This window comes from Rhinolophus sinicus, linkage group LG01 (assembly GCF_036562045.2).
Source record: "Rhinolophus sinicus isolate RSC01 linkage group LG01, ASM3656204v1, whole genome shotgun sequence".
Lineage (NCBI taxonomy): Eukaryota > Metazoa > Chordata > Mammalia > Chiroptera > Rhinolophidae > Rhinolophus > Rhinolophus sinicus.
Window position 1 is genome coordinate 29841641 of NC_133751.1, and position 13619 is coordinate 29855259.

General features: G+C 39.3%; 2 long non-coding RNA genes across 6 annotated transcripts in view; one reads left to right on the plus strand and one right to left on the minus strand.

Annotated features, from left to right (window-relative positions):
* LOC109447520 (uncharacterized) overlaps positions 1–13619 on the minus strand; it is an 83638-nt gene that overhangs the window by 14761 nt on the left and 55258 nt on the right. For 3 of the 4 annotated variants that reach the window (XR_012494593.1, XR_002137374.2, XR_012494594.1), the window contains one exon: positions 134–2307. This is a non-coding gene — a long non-coding RNA (uncharacterized LOC109447520). The remainder of the gene's footprint in view (positions 1–133; positions 2308–13619) is intronic. The other variant, XR_012494595.1, reaches the window with a different exon arrangement.
* Positions 2257–11071, plus strand: LOC141570530 (uncharacterized). Of its 2 annotated transcripts, XR_012494613.1 has the most exons (3): positions 2257–8714; positions 10038–10118; positions 10489–11071. It is a non-coding gene; the product is annotated as an uncharacterized LOC141570530 (long non-coding RNA). The 2 variants fall into 2 exon arrangements; XR_012494612.1 differs by lacking the exon at positions 2257–8714 and having other exon boundaries at positions 8724–10118.

The following is a 13619-nucleotide window of genomic DNA, read 5'->3' on the forward strand; positions in this document are numbered from 1 at the left end:
GATGATATTTGGGGGTGGGGAGCATAAACATTCAGACCATAGCAGTAATTTCTCTGCTTAAAATCTTTCAGTGGCTTCTCATTGCTCTTAAGGTAAAATTTTAAAATCCTTAATATGGTCTATCAGGTCCTACCTGATTGCTACTGTCATTTTGAGCTCTTGGTCACCATTCTTCTGCCATTTTGGGATTCCTCCTCCCTCAGTGTTCTTCCAACTCCTTCCCATCTCAGGACCTTCTTATGTGTTGTTTCCTCTGCTCCCTGGACTTTCTCCACCTCTTGCTGGGGAAACTCATCCTTTAGATCTCAGCTTGAATGTCACTTTTTCTTCAATCTTGACCCTGCAGGCTACATTGGATTTCCGTGTTGTATTTTTCTCAAAGCACTCTATTTTTGTCACTGGTAATAATTATATGGTTATTTGTATAATTATTCATTCAATGTCCATCCTTCCCACTATTATAAGCTCCATGAGAGCAGAGACCTTACCTGTTTTTTTTCTTCACATTGTTTTCCAAGCACCTAGAGCATTTCCTAGCACAATAAATATTTCTTATATTTATATAGAATATAAATATATTATTACTGCTCAATAAATATTTACTGAAAACAAATTAGGACAGATACTCACTAAAACACACTGTACTTTAGCTTTAGTTTATGGGATATTTGGTATTAAAGTACATCTTTTATCAACTCAATCTGTAAGAAATTAATCCATTAGTTATCTGTCCTGAGCTTTGATAACCATATACTATGGCCTAGTCAGTTTTATACACATTAGATACCCCTGAATTGTTGAGTCAAACACAAATGCTTTTCTCTCTTTCTCTCTCTTTTTAAAGCAATCACAGAGCCTATGTGTCTTGTCTGGCCTTTCACTTGAAGGTTCCTTGACTCTCTGAGAAGAGAGCCCTCAGCACGCACTGCTCTCTTGCCGTGGGGCTGGCCAGTACGCTTTCCTCTGCTGTGGCTGACCTCTTTGGGCAGCGCTATCTGATGCTCCTGCAGGGAGACACCTTGTCTTGCCCTTAGAGTCCACCAGGACTGTTCCAGTTACTGCTCCTGCGTCCTGGTTCTCAGGTGCAAGTCACCTGTTGCCTGCCAATGATGTTGGTGCTGTTGCTGTGTGTGATTTCCACTGGCCAGTCTTGACTTGTTTGCAACATCATGCCATCTTACTATCTAGAACTTTATTTCTATTGGAAAGCTGAGAAATTTTGTTTTTCCTTTCTTCTAGATCATATGAAAAATATTAACTAAAATGGTCCTAACACAGATTTTTGGGGACAACATTGTGACATCTCCCCCTGGTTTTTATCCCTAAGCCAGTTCCCTATTGTGTAGGACAGACGTTAAGGTGGGCCCACAATCTCTACGTCCTGGTATTTATGTCCTTCTGCAGTCCCCTGTCCTTGAGTGTGGGTGGGACCTGCGATTTTCTTCTATTCAGAAGAACCCAGCAAAGATGATGGTATGTACTTGGTTACATGGATATAACTTACTAAGATGATAACATAACATCTGTCTTGCTGAGATATTTTCTCTTACTGGCTTTAAAGAACAAGCTTCTGTGTTGTGAGCTCCCTAAGAAGACCATGTACCAAGGAACTGAGGGCAGCCTCCAGCCAACAGCTAGCAAGAGACGGAGGATCTCAGTCTGAGAGTGAATATAGGAGCAGATCCTTCCCAGTTGAGTCTCAGATGGAAATCCAGCTCTGGTGAACATTTTGATTGCAGTCTTGCAGAGGACCCAGCTAAGCTGCACCCGAACACGTAACTCACAAACAATGAGACAAGTGTGTATTGGTTTAAGTCACTAAGTTTATAGTAATATTGTTACACAGTAATAGATAACACATACATCTATCCTTGAGTAAAATGGATTTCTGACCCACTCTTTTCCCAACCATTTACTACTGCCTTTCAGCATGTAATTTGGTCAAAACTTTTTGAGAAAATACATTATAGGTTCCTCTTCCCACATGTAATTATTTACCTGCCAAAACTGTCTAATCAAGTGTGACTTTTGCTTTAAGAATCTGTATAATTTTTCCTTCTGCCTCCAGGGATCACACACAAGGTGTGAACAAAAAAATACGGTGAATGTTTAAATTTAAAAATATTACAGTAAAAGACACATTGCCATTAATCCCCTTAGAATACTCCCCATCGCTTTGAACACAATTATCCCATCATTCTTGCCACTTTCTGAAGCAGTTCTGGAAGTCTTCTTTCATGAGTGTTTTTACTTCATCCTCCATCATGACAACGCTCTATGTCACACATCACTCTGGTACAGCAATTTCTGTCAAATAAAAACATTACGGTGTGTCTTCATCCACCTTATTCACTGAATCTGGCACCAGATGACTTCTGGCTCTTCCCCAAAGTCAAAATGACCATGAAAGATAAATGTTTTGAATCGATTCAGGACATCAAACCAGCCACGACAGTGCAACTAAAGACACTCACGTGCTCGGTAACCATATGTGCCTACTGGCTAGTGTATTGGACAGTACAGCTTTAGATATTTACATGGTCATGTTAAACTACAGACATAAAGTAATCCACATAAAATTCTGCTTGAGGTGGCCAAATCCTTCTGGTTTAAAAAGGCATGTTTTATGAATGCATATAAATACAATAAGATCTGAGGCATGGATTAAAGAAGGGAGTCATGGTAGGTATTCTGATTTAGTAGATGTACAATGGATCCTTGACACGTGCAGATTTTACATTTGTACTACTATGTGCCCAAGAGTGATTCTTATAAATTGGCTGTGGTGTGAATTTGAATCAACCTGAGTACAGGAGCAGTCCCTTAGCTGGTGTCTGACCTCTCTGTGTCTGTATTTCTCGACTTAGCTTAGAAACATTAATGTTAACTAAAATCCTGAAGGAGTCACTTAACTTTTATCATTTATATTTGTGGCATTTTTTGGGAGAAATCACATGTGTAGTGGAATATGCAGACATGAGGTCATGCCCATACGAAGACTGAGTCTTTCACCAATGTCAGGTTTTGATGGAACTGTGAGGAGTTTATAAGACTAGGTTGGATCCTCCTGTTTGACTCCATTTAGGCAAAGTCTCCATGAAACGTTATGCCCCATTTATTGAAAGGTTTCATGATAGCATGTTGCAATTTTTCTTTTCTGTATACTATTATGCTATCCTAATATTATTTGTTAATATTGCTTAATGAGCCAAAGAGAAAATTCTCCCTCTTAATTAATTGTTTCTTTTGGAAACTTTCCATTTTAAAGTTCTGTGAAGGAGGAATGAAGAACTTTTATCTGAAGATATTTAAGTACTCTTCCATCAGGTACAACTGATTCTCAGTCGCAGAGAGCTAGAGTGTTTCTCAAGGATCATCCAGACCTGTGGGTCATCCACCTCTTTCTTTGATGCAGAGGAGCCATAGTATGAATTTCTCTTAAATTTTGGTAGTAAGTTTGTGAATGTATATTATAGATTAAGTATGTTTTAAATATTTCATAATTTAAAAATGATTGAAGAAAGGTCTTTGATCTCTTCCCATTAATACAAGTTTCTCAACCCTTGGCCCTACTGACCTTTTGGGCTGATAATTCTTTGTTGTTGAGAGCTGTTGTGCACATTATAGGATTCTCTACCCACTAGATATCAATATCTCATGTTCTGTCATTAATATTCCAACAGTCATTACTTATTTTGGGTCCCCATTACTTCTCACCCAGACTCTACATCAGTCCCTGAACTGGCTTATGTATCCAATATCCTAATTTGTTAACACACCCTCGCCATTACCATAAAAAGAATAATAACTATAATTTATTTAGTCTCTAGTAAATGACATGCAAGTTCTGAGTGCTTTCATTTGCCAACTCTTGTGTGACATGATGAAAACAAGAAACAGAGAAGTTAAATGACTTGCCCCAAAGGACACTGCTGGTGAGTAGAAGACAAGATTCAAATTTAGGTCTGCTAAACCTTAAAGCTTGTGATCTTTTTGTTATCATACTACCTGAACATGACATCTTCCTAAAACACGAATGGAACTTGTTTCTTCCTGATCACATGCTTTCAGCGGCTTCCCTGTGAATACCTCAGGCAACGTGATCTGCCCATTCCTTTTGTTACCCTGCTCCCATAAGCATATTTATACACACTATGTTCTTATCTCACTGACTGGTGACCATTTTTCCAAACTTGCAATGTATATTCATGTTTTCAGGCCTTTGCTCATGCTGTTTTCCTCAACCTGAAAGGTGCTTTCTATCTCTTTTTCTTCTCTAAAATTCTAATCAGCTTTCAAAACTTAGCTTCAATGTATTTTTTCAGGGAAAGCTTTCCTGATATGCCCAGGATTGTTTCTTCTTCACTATTATAGCACAATGCTTGTTACAGATTGGTTTTACATTGTTCTGTTTTATTGGCTACTTTTCTACATATCTGTCTGTAAATACCTGGAAAGCAGGGATCATTCCTTATTTATACTCTTTTCCACTTAAAAAAGATTGAGGCTACTAGAAGCTTCCTCTTTTTAGCTCTGTATTTCCTAGAACACATCACATAGGGGTTTTTAGAAAACATATACACACACGACTATTCAATAAAAATTGGTTGAATACATGTATAAATGAATAAATATATGACAAAATATTTATGATGTACATTTCCTGACTATGTGCATTATAGAAAGTTTGGAAAATACAGGAAAAAATAAGTAATTCATATTCTTACCACAGAGATATCCATATATTCCTACCACATAGATTTTGGAAAATATCCCTCTAGTTAGCTGATGTTGAGACATGGGTTAGAAAATCACCCATAGGTGCTACCTGCTAAAGAGTGGACCTAATGGACAAAAGGCCACATTGCACAGATTCCTGTCCTCTCAGAGAAGTGTACTTTTATCAGGTAAGTCTAGACACATCAAGGACTGTACAGGTATTTTTAGATATGGCTATAAATTCAAATCTACAAAAGAATATGTGACAAAAAGTAAATCTCCCTCCACTTTTCTTTTTCAGCCACCAAGTTCCGTTTTCCAGAGGTAACCATTGTTATCAATTGATTTTACAGATTTTACAGATTCCAAATAATAGTTATTTGAAAAAATAATTTTATACATTACTCTTATACCTTAGTCAAAAGCTGCTATTAAAAATATCCAATATCTAAGGGGATGGCTGGTTAGCTCAGTGGGTTAGAGTGCGGTGCTCTTAACAACAAGGTTGCCGGTTCAATCCCCACATGGGCCACGGCGAGCTGTGCCCTCCACAATTAGATTGAAATAATTATTTGACTTGGAGCTGATGGGTCCTGGAAAAACACACTTAAAAAATAAATAAAAAGTTAAAAAAATCTAATATCTAAATAATAACACTCATTTAGGTAGTGTTACCAGTAAACTGATTTTGTGAACTAGCAATTCTTTTAAAACACAGGTTGCAGTGAACATGCTGTATTTGTCCATTGTGGTGGTTTTTGCTTCTTAGTGGCTTACAGTAGGACTTCTGGAGAAAAATCACATAATCATATAATTTGACATCTTCACAATTATCCCCAAATCATATCTTATTTTCCAAATCAGCTCTCTCTCATGTGTGGCTACTTTATTTTTATTTAAGTATAGTTGGCATACAATATTATATTAGTTTTTGGTGTACAACATAGAGATTTGACATTTATCTACCTTACGATGTGCTCACCATATTAAGTCTAGTAACCGTTTGTCACTGTGCAAAGTTATCACAATATTATTGTGTATATTCCTCTCCACCTTTTCATCCATCTCCCCCACCCTCATCCCCTCTGACAACCATCAGTTTGACCTCTCTTTCTATGAATCTGTATTTGTTTTGTTCTTTTAGATTCTACATACTTGTATAATTGGAATCATAAGGTATTTGTCTTTCTCTGACTTATTTCACTAAGCATAATACCTTCCAGATTCACCCATGTTATCGCAAATGGCAAAATTTCATTCTTTTTTATTGCTGAGTAATATTCCATCACACACTCTCACACACACACACACACACACGGAGCCTCATGGCCTATAATAGCTATCCTTATTTTCTTCCTTGCTCTGTTCTTTTTCCCCTTGCTCTTTCTTTTTGTAGTTAACTTCACAACTTAATCCACAGATTTCAAGATATTAATACTGAGTTGTGATTTAACCAGAGGAGGAAAAATTATTAACTAAAGGTAAATGAAGTTATTGATGAGATTCTGTGTCTCGGAGAGGAAGAATGAATGTAACTTTTACCAAGAAATAATTGCATTATGAGAGGCGGGGGGGACATGTTGCAATTTGTGGTTTGGAATTTTAAGTGTGGGGAGAAGGATGAATGGATGCTGAATAGCCAAAGGGATGGACAGTGAAAATATTACTGATTGGTTCATTCCATACCTTTTCAATCCACTGTAGCATGTCTGGGCTTTAGAAACTGGAAAGCTAAGGACTATATTTCCAAGACTTGCTTAAAGTATAGCAAGGGGTACTCATGTTTTTTGACAGGCAGACTTGACAGGCAGAAGTGAGCGTCGTAAGGCAGAGGCCACATGGTTCTCTGGCAAGCACAGCTGTAGAGGCTTTTGGTTTTTCTCCTGCAGCTGTTGTAGAGGTTCTAGTGACCAGATCCTGGATTCATGGGTATGAAGCAGCAGACGATGGCAGCAGGATAGAATTGTTGCAAGTTCCTAGGAGGTGGTTGGGCCTTTCTCCGGGCCATGTTGTCAATGACTATGCAATAACCAAGCATGGTTCCTTGGCCTTCCCAAACATCCTGTAAACTAACCAATACCCTGTAAGAAATCCCTTTCTGCTTAAACTAGTGAGAATGTACTCTGTTGTCTAAAATTAGTGCGCTAATCCATGTTTCTGAACAAGTCAATTGCAAGGGGAATAGGAGTCCCCAATTTCGGGGGGGGGGGTGGATGTTTGAGAATCAGACACAATAACTCCCTCCCCTCCTATTTTAGTCCTTAACCACGGAAATTGGGCATTTACCTCGTCTGCTACTGTTTTTGTTAAGAATCACCACGACTTCCTCAATGGAACCTTTTGGCAGCATTTGACCCCGATGGCCACCTAACACTTATCAAAACCTCTCACTTCCTTTATCTTCTGGTTTCCTTCTTTTCCTGCTGTTCCTCAGTATCCATTGAGGGATCTTCTTTCTCTGCTGCTGATCATTTAAAGATGACTATTCCTCAGCGTTCTATACCAAATCTGCTTCTTTCCTAACTACATATTAATCAGGGGGTGATTTTAGATTTTTCTACTCCTATGGCTTTAATTTCTGTGTAATGCTGACTTCCAAATGTATTTATTCAGGGCAGTTACCTCTCCTAAGCATCAACTGCATTCTGAATACCGCTGCTTCAGTGGCCCATAAACACTTAAAGGCGAGATTGACAGGACAGACCTCATTAGCATCCTCCTCTCCCCTCATCAACATCCCTCAGACTAGCAAATTACTCATTTTGTTCCTTATCCTGGTAAATGACACTGCCATCAACAGGATTGCTCAAGCCAGAAAACTGAATGTCAACCTTCAGTCTTCACTGTCCTTTGCTTAGCCAACCAGTTTTCAAGTACTACCATTTCCACTTCTCAAGTATCTCTCCATTCACCTCGACTGCCTCGGTTTTAGATACCATCATCTCCAGCCTATTTATTGCCACAGCCTCCTAACCAGTTTCTTCCTCCAATCTTGCCTCCTAGGTTCATTCTTCACGTTGAAGACAGGCCCATGCATCCAGAACACATGCCAATGCATGTCGTTTCCCTGTCCATAGAATAACATCTTAACCCACAGGGTTCGCAGGGTCTTCCATGGGTTGGCTTCTCTAGCTCCATTTATTGCATTGCTGGCTTCCTCTCCAGCATACTTTATGTCTAGCTGTATGAAACATGAGAGTAGGGCATATTCTGAGGTCTTCGGCTTGTGGAACAGCATGCTATTCCTGTTCTAAAGGAACTTATTTCAACTTAGATACAATTTTCTTCAGCAGGTCTTTCCCTTCTGGGTTGTTGCCTCTGCCTTGTTCTCCAATAGCAGGAAAGTACCTTCCACTTCCACGTAATGCATTTGTGACATGCAATTATAACTCCTGATTTACTATTCTGTCTTGCCCTGATACACCTAACTCTGGGGAGGCAGAAGCTATGTCTATTTTGTTCATTGGTAATAGCCCCATCACCCAGCAGAGTACTTGGCACTTTAATATTTATGAAATGGATTAACAGTTGACACAATTAGTAAAGTAGTATATGATAAAGGAGTAATAATTAATTGTTCACTAATTACTGCCTAGTGACCATAACTGTCAAAGCTTTAGCTAAAATGGAACAGAGTTGCAGGAATCTAATTCATGGTCAAGGCTCTTGCCCTACAGCAATGATACAGGCAGTGTGTTTCTCTATACCATTACCAACATAAAAAATATTTTATTGAAGTACAACTTATAATAAAATGGAGAAATCTTAAATCTAAAGGTTGCCTGATTTTTACATACGCGTTTACCTGTGTCACCACTGTTACCACTGCTCAGCTCAGCATGTGGAACACATCCCGCACCCCAGAAGGCTCCCTCACCCCTCTTCCAATCAGTATCCTCTCAAGGTAATCAGCTCTGACCTCTTATCACCAGACTATTTTGCCTCATTTTGAACTCCACATAATGAAGTGGCTTCTTTGACTCAACATTATGTTGGTGAGTTTTGTTCTTTTTTTTGCTATATTCATTCCATTGTGTGACTATGTTGTACTTTATCGATTCTACTGTCAAAAGACATTTGGGTTGTTTCAAGTTTGGACTATTATGATGAAGCTATTACAAATATTCTTATCTGTGTCTTTTGGTGGACATAAGTCTTAATTAGTGTGGGGTATCTAGCCAGAAGAGGATATGTTTATGATAGGATATGCATAAGTTTTGCTTAAGTGGCTATATTATTAAATGTTTTTACCAAAGTCATTATACCAGTTCATACTCCCATCAATAAATGTTGGAGCAGTCCAGTTGTTCCACATCCTTGATGTGACTTCATAGTATCTTTTACCAATTTATAAAAAACGTATACAATCGTCTAAGATGACAACTGAAATTACTGTCATGGGATTATATAAAAGCATTCAAAGTAGGCTTTTTGAGGTTTGTTGGTTTTCAGGCATAAACTACCAAGAATGGCCGATGTTTACGGGGCAAGCACGGCTCGCAGGCACATGCTAGGCACTGTGCAGGCTGCCTCATTTAATCATCTAAAGCTCTACGAAGTCGATACTGTTATCCCCATTTTAGGGATGAGAAATTTGTGGCGTAGAGAGATATCCCATGAAATCACAGACTTTTAAAGAACTGGATGGAAAACCTGTATAGATTAGCTAATGCAATCCCTCACTATATTGACAAAGAAGCCAGGCCAGAAAGCAGGCTGTGTCTTATGAAAGGAAGGTCACCCAGTTTGTTAGAAGTAGAATCTGGATTGGAATGCAGATCTCCTAACTTCTCACCTAGCACTGACAATAAATCAGCAGTGCACAAATTAGATAAAACTAACAGTAATCAAAATAAACACATTTTGAAACAGTACTTCATTCCCTTCAGAATTTAGTTATGACTTTGGTTTGTGGAATAGTTTTACCAAGTTCTAAAACATTTTTAAAACTGTCAAGCAAGGTCATATAAGAAAAGGATTCACATTATATAAGCCAAAAGCTTATATAATTGTGGGAGGGGGGGTCATTAAAAAAAAAGAATATAAAAATGTCTTACTTTTGCCAATGCTATAAAAACGTGGGAACATATTGCTGGAGCCTGATGGTGGCCAGCCTCCCATTATGCAGATTTCCCCCAATTATCCCTGTCTCCTGGCATTTTTGCCCTTGTGTAAGTCCTCTTCCACATTGCATTGGGATTGGTCTGTGAGACCAATAGAATATAACAAAGGGGTGATGTCACTTCGGAGGTTAGGTTATAAAAGACATATGATTTTTACCTCGTTCTCTCTTGGATCATTCACTCTGGGGAACCCAGCTACCATGTTGTGAAAATCCTCAGACAGTCCTGTGGAGAAGCCCATGTGGTGAGAAACTGAGGCCTCCAGCCCACAGCCATGTAAGTGAGCCATTTTGGAAATGGATCCTCCAGCTCTGGTCAAGCCTTTAAATACTTGCAGTCTTGGCTACAATGTCATGAGATATTCTGAGGCAGAACCACACAGAGAAGCCATCCCAGATTTCAGACTCAGAAACTGAGATGATAAGGTTATTGTTTTAAGCTGGTAAGTTTTGGAGTAATTTGTTATATAGAAACTGGTAACTAATACAGAACCCTCACAGGACCTTGGCAGAGGCCCAGGCAAGTGAGAGGCCTAGAATTTTGAGTTTCATAAGCTTTATGATAAGTTGTTAAATGCTGTCTACTAGATTGTTGTGGCAGAGACAGGTAGCTTTGAATGAAAATTTGTTCTTTCTTTCTCACACAGAAGCTGGAACGTGGTCATGCCTTTCCAGCTATGAGACACAACGCCAGTCCCCTATGCAGCTAAGCTCTTGTTAATGAAATGCAGCAGAACTAATACGTGTCCTTCTGGACTGTGCTTTCAAGAGAATGGTTGTCGTGGTCCTTTCTTCCTTCTCATGGGCCAGGATGGTGACAAGCAGAGTGGCCTTGGAAGCCAAATGTTGAAGATGACAGAAAGTCTGGCTGAGTTACCTCGATGACTTTAGGAAGCAGGGCCTCTGTCCCTCCAGACGAACTATTTCGTTAGAGAGAAATAAGCATCTATCGCGTTTGAGTGATTACCTTTTAAGGTCTATGTATTAAAACAAGTGAAATATGAGAGTAGGGCATATTCTGAGATTATGCCCTAGTTAGTTATGTTCTTCAAAATTTAGATACTTAAAATTTCCCCCAGGGCCGAGTCTTAATGTTATTTATTTCTGTATTTGTTTGTTGACTTATTAACTTTTTATTCTATAAAATTCCAAACATACAAAAGCAGAGGAAATCATATAATGAACCCTTATGTACTCGTCATTAAACTTCAACATTCATTTATAAAGCCATTCTTATCTTCTGTGCGTATGTGCCATTTCCTACATATTTATGGTCATTCCTATGCCATTGGTACGCTTTCCCCCTATGCTTCCTCCTGGATTATTTTAAAGCAAATCTCAAAATCTCAAACATCATGTCATTTCACTGGAGACATTTTAAATGCCATGTAAGAAACCTTCTCCACCTTCCCTGGAACTCAGTGCTTTTGTGAAACTGTGGCCGTAGAAAAGACCGATTCCCATTTTTTGATGATACATAATGAAGACAGCGTGAACTGCACGGTTAAGCTCACCTGCCAGTGTGAGAGGCACAAACTATCCCCAGAATGGACCAGAATCTACCTGCACCCCATTCACGCTGGAAACTGCTTATAAAGGGACCTGGTCGGCTTACAAAGGGACCCGCGCCAGTCAGGCTGAGAGTATGGTGTGACCAGCATCAGGTCAAGAACTGACGCCAGGTAACTTGGGTTCTAACCATCTAAATCTCACTCAGCTGCTTACTAGTTGCACGCCCTTCAACCAGTCACCTAATTGTTCAGATCCTCGTGTTTTTTCATTTATAAGGTAGAAATAATACCTATTCTATCACTGGATTGATAATGATAAAAACCAGCTGAGGTTTTTTAAATTATAATTTTTATCTGATGATCAGTTTATGATATGGAAGTAAATACAAGTTGTTTTGAATTGTTGTTTAATATTTTCCTGTAGAGCAGCTACATTAATACAGTTAAGCTACAGAAATCTTTTAAAATCAGTGTTATTGGGGGGAGTAATTATGTTTTCTAAGTAGTTTTTGGATACGAATCCGCACTACCATCCACAAAAGGGAAAGGGATGCTGCCGTTTGTATATTCCTAACCACCTTCAGTCTGAGAAATTTGGACAGCACCATGGTGAGCTCCTGCAGGGGAAAGAGCAAATAGTCTCACTGGAGTTCCTCCCTCAGGCGCTCAGCTTCTCCTCACCAATGTTCAGATTTTGACCCAGACACTTCAGGATAATCTGGGAATATGGAGACTTCCAGACTGTAATGACTTCCCTCACACATCACACTGTCTCCTTCCGCATTACTGAGCTCAGGCCCAGCTGGGTCAGTCTCTATCCAGCAAAGCAGGCGTTGACAGGGGCGAGCGAGGCCACGTGGGCTGGCTCAGCCCGGCGGGGGGCTCGGGGCCTGCGGGGCAGCCTCTGACCGCTCACTCGGGCTTCCTTATCCTTCACCCTCATCTCTGACCTGCCTCTTACTTTCCTTTACCTCTACTTTCTGTCTTCATTTATAGTATTTCAGTAACACCATCATAGAACTGTTCTTAAAAGAAAAATGCACAATAATTCACGCGAAAAATAGGCATTCTATTTTTTCTCCTCTCCTGCTGAATCTGTATGCAACGTTTTCCTTTCTGGGTCCTGTTTTTTAATTACATTATAAGTACCTGCTAAGTTAGAACCTTTTCGTTTTGTTTCACTTTGAAGTTTAGAATAGCGTTAGATTTACAAGCAAGTTGCAAAGGTAGTACAGAGTTCCCGCCTGCCCTTCCTTCACCCAGTGACCCCTGTTGTTAGCATCTTACCAGCTACATTGTCATGACTAAGAAACCAGCATTGGGGAAGAGGGAGGTATCACCATGAGGGGTATAAATGTCTAACTATTACATTGTTTTGTACACCTGAAACTAAAAAAAAAGAAAGAAAAAAGAAACCGACATTGGTACATTGCTATTCGTGTGAAACTAAATTCTAGACTTTACTCAGCTTTAACTAGTTTTTCTACTAATGTCTTTTTTTCTGTTCCAGGATCCCATCCAGGATCCCATATTACATTCAGTCATCATGTCTCCTTAGCCTTCTCTGGTTTGTGATAACTTTAGGCTTTCCTCACTTTTCATGATGTTGACAGTTTTGAGGAGTACTAGGCCTTTTGTACAATGTAGCTCAATTAGATTTTTATCTCTGGTTAGACTGGGGTTATGAGTTTGGGGGAGGATGACCACAGAAGTGAAGTACCGTTCTCATCACATGGTGTCAGGGATACCTGCTAGCAACATGACGTATCAATGGTTATTTTAACCTTGATCCCTTAGCTTAGGTAGTGTTCGCCACACTCTAGTGTTTAGAAGCAAATGACTAAACTCAGACCACAATCAATGGGGGAAAGAGGGATTAAGCTCTACATTCTGGAGAGAGAGTATCTACAAAATTATTTAGAATTCTAATAGAAGGAAGATTTTTCTCTTTCCCTTGTTCATTTTTTCCAGTCATTTCTATCAATAGGGACTTCTGGATAGTTATAGGTGATGAAGCTAATATAGGAACTTTTATAAAATGCACAAGCTTGGGCTCCAATAGTAGAGTTTCTGATGCAGTTGGTCTGAAATGGAGCTGAAGCATGTGTGTTCTTTTTAAATTTCTCTAAACTCTACCCTCCTGCCCAGTTTAAGAACCCCTACTTTTTTTTTCTTCTTTCTTTTTGGGTCTCAAGTTCATAGGACAAATCTGATCATACTCAGTTCATGGCATGTTATCACTGTTAGTCCATGCCACGTCCCACTCT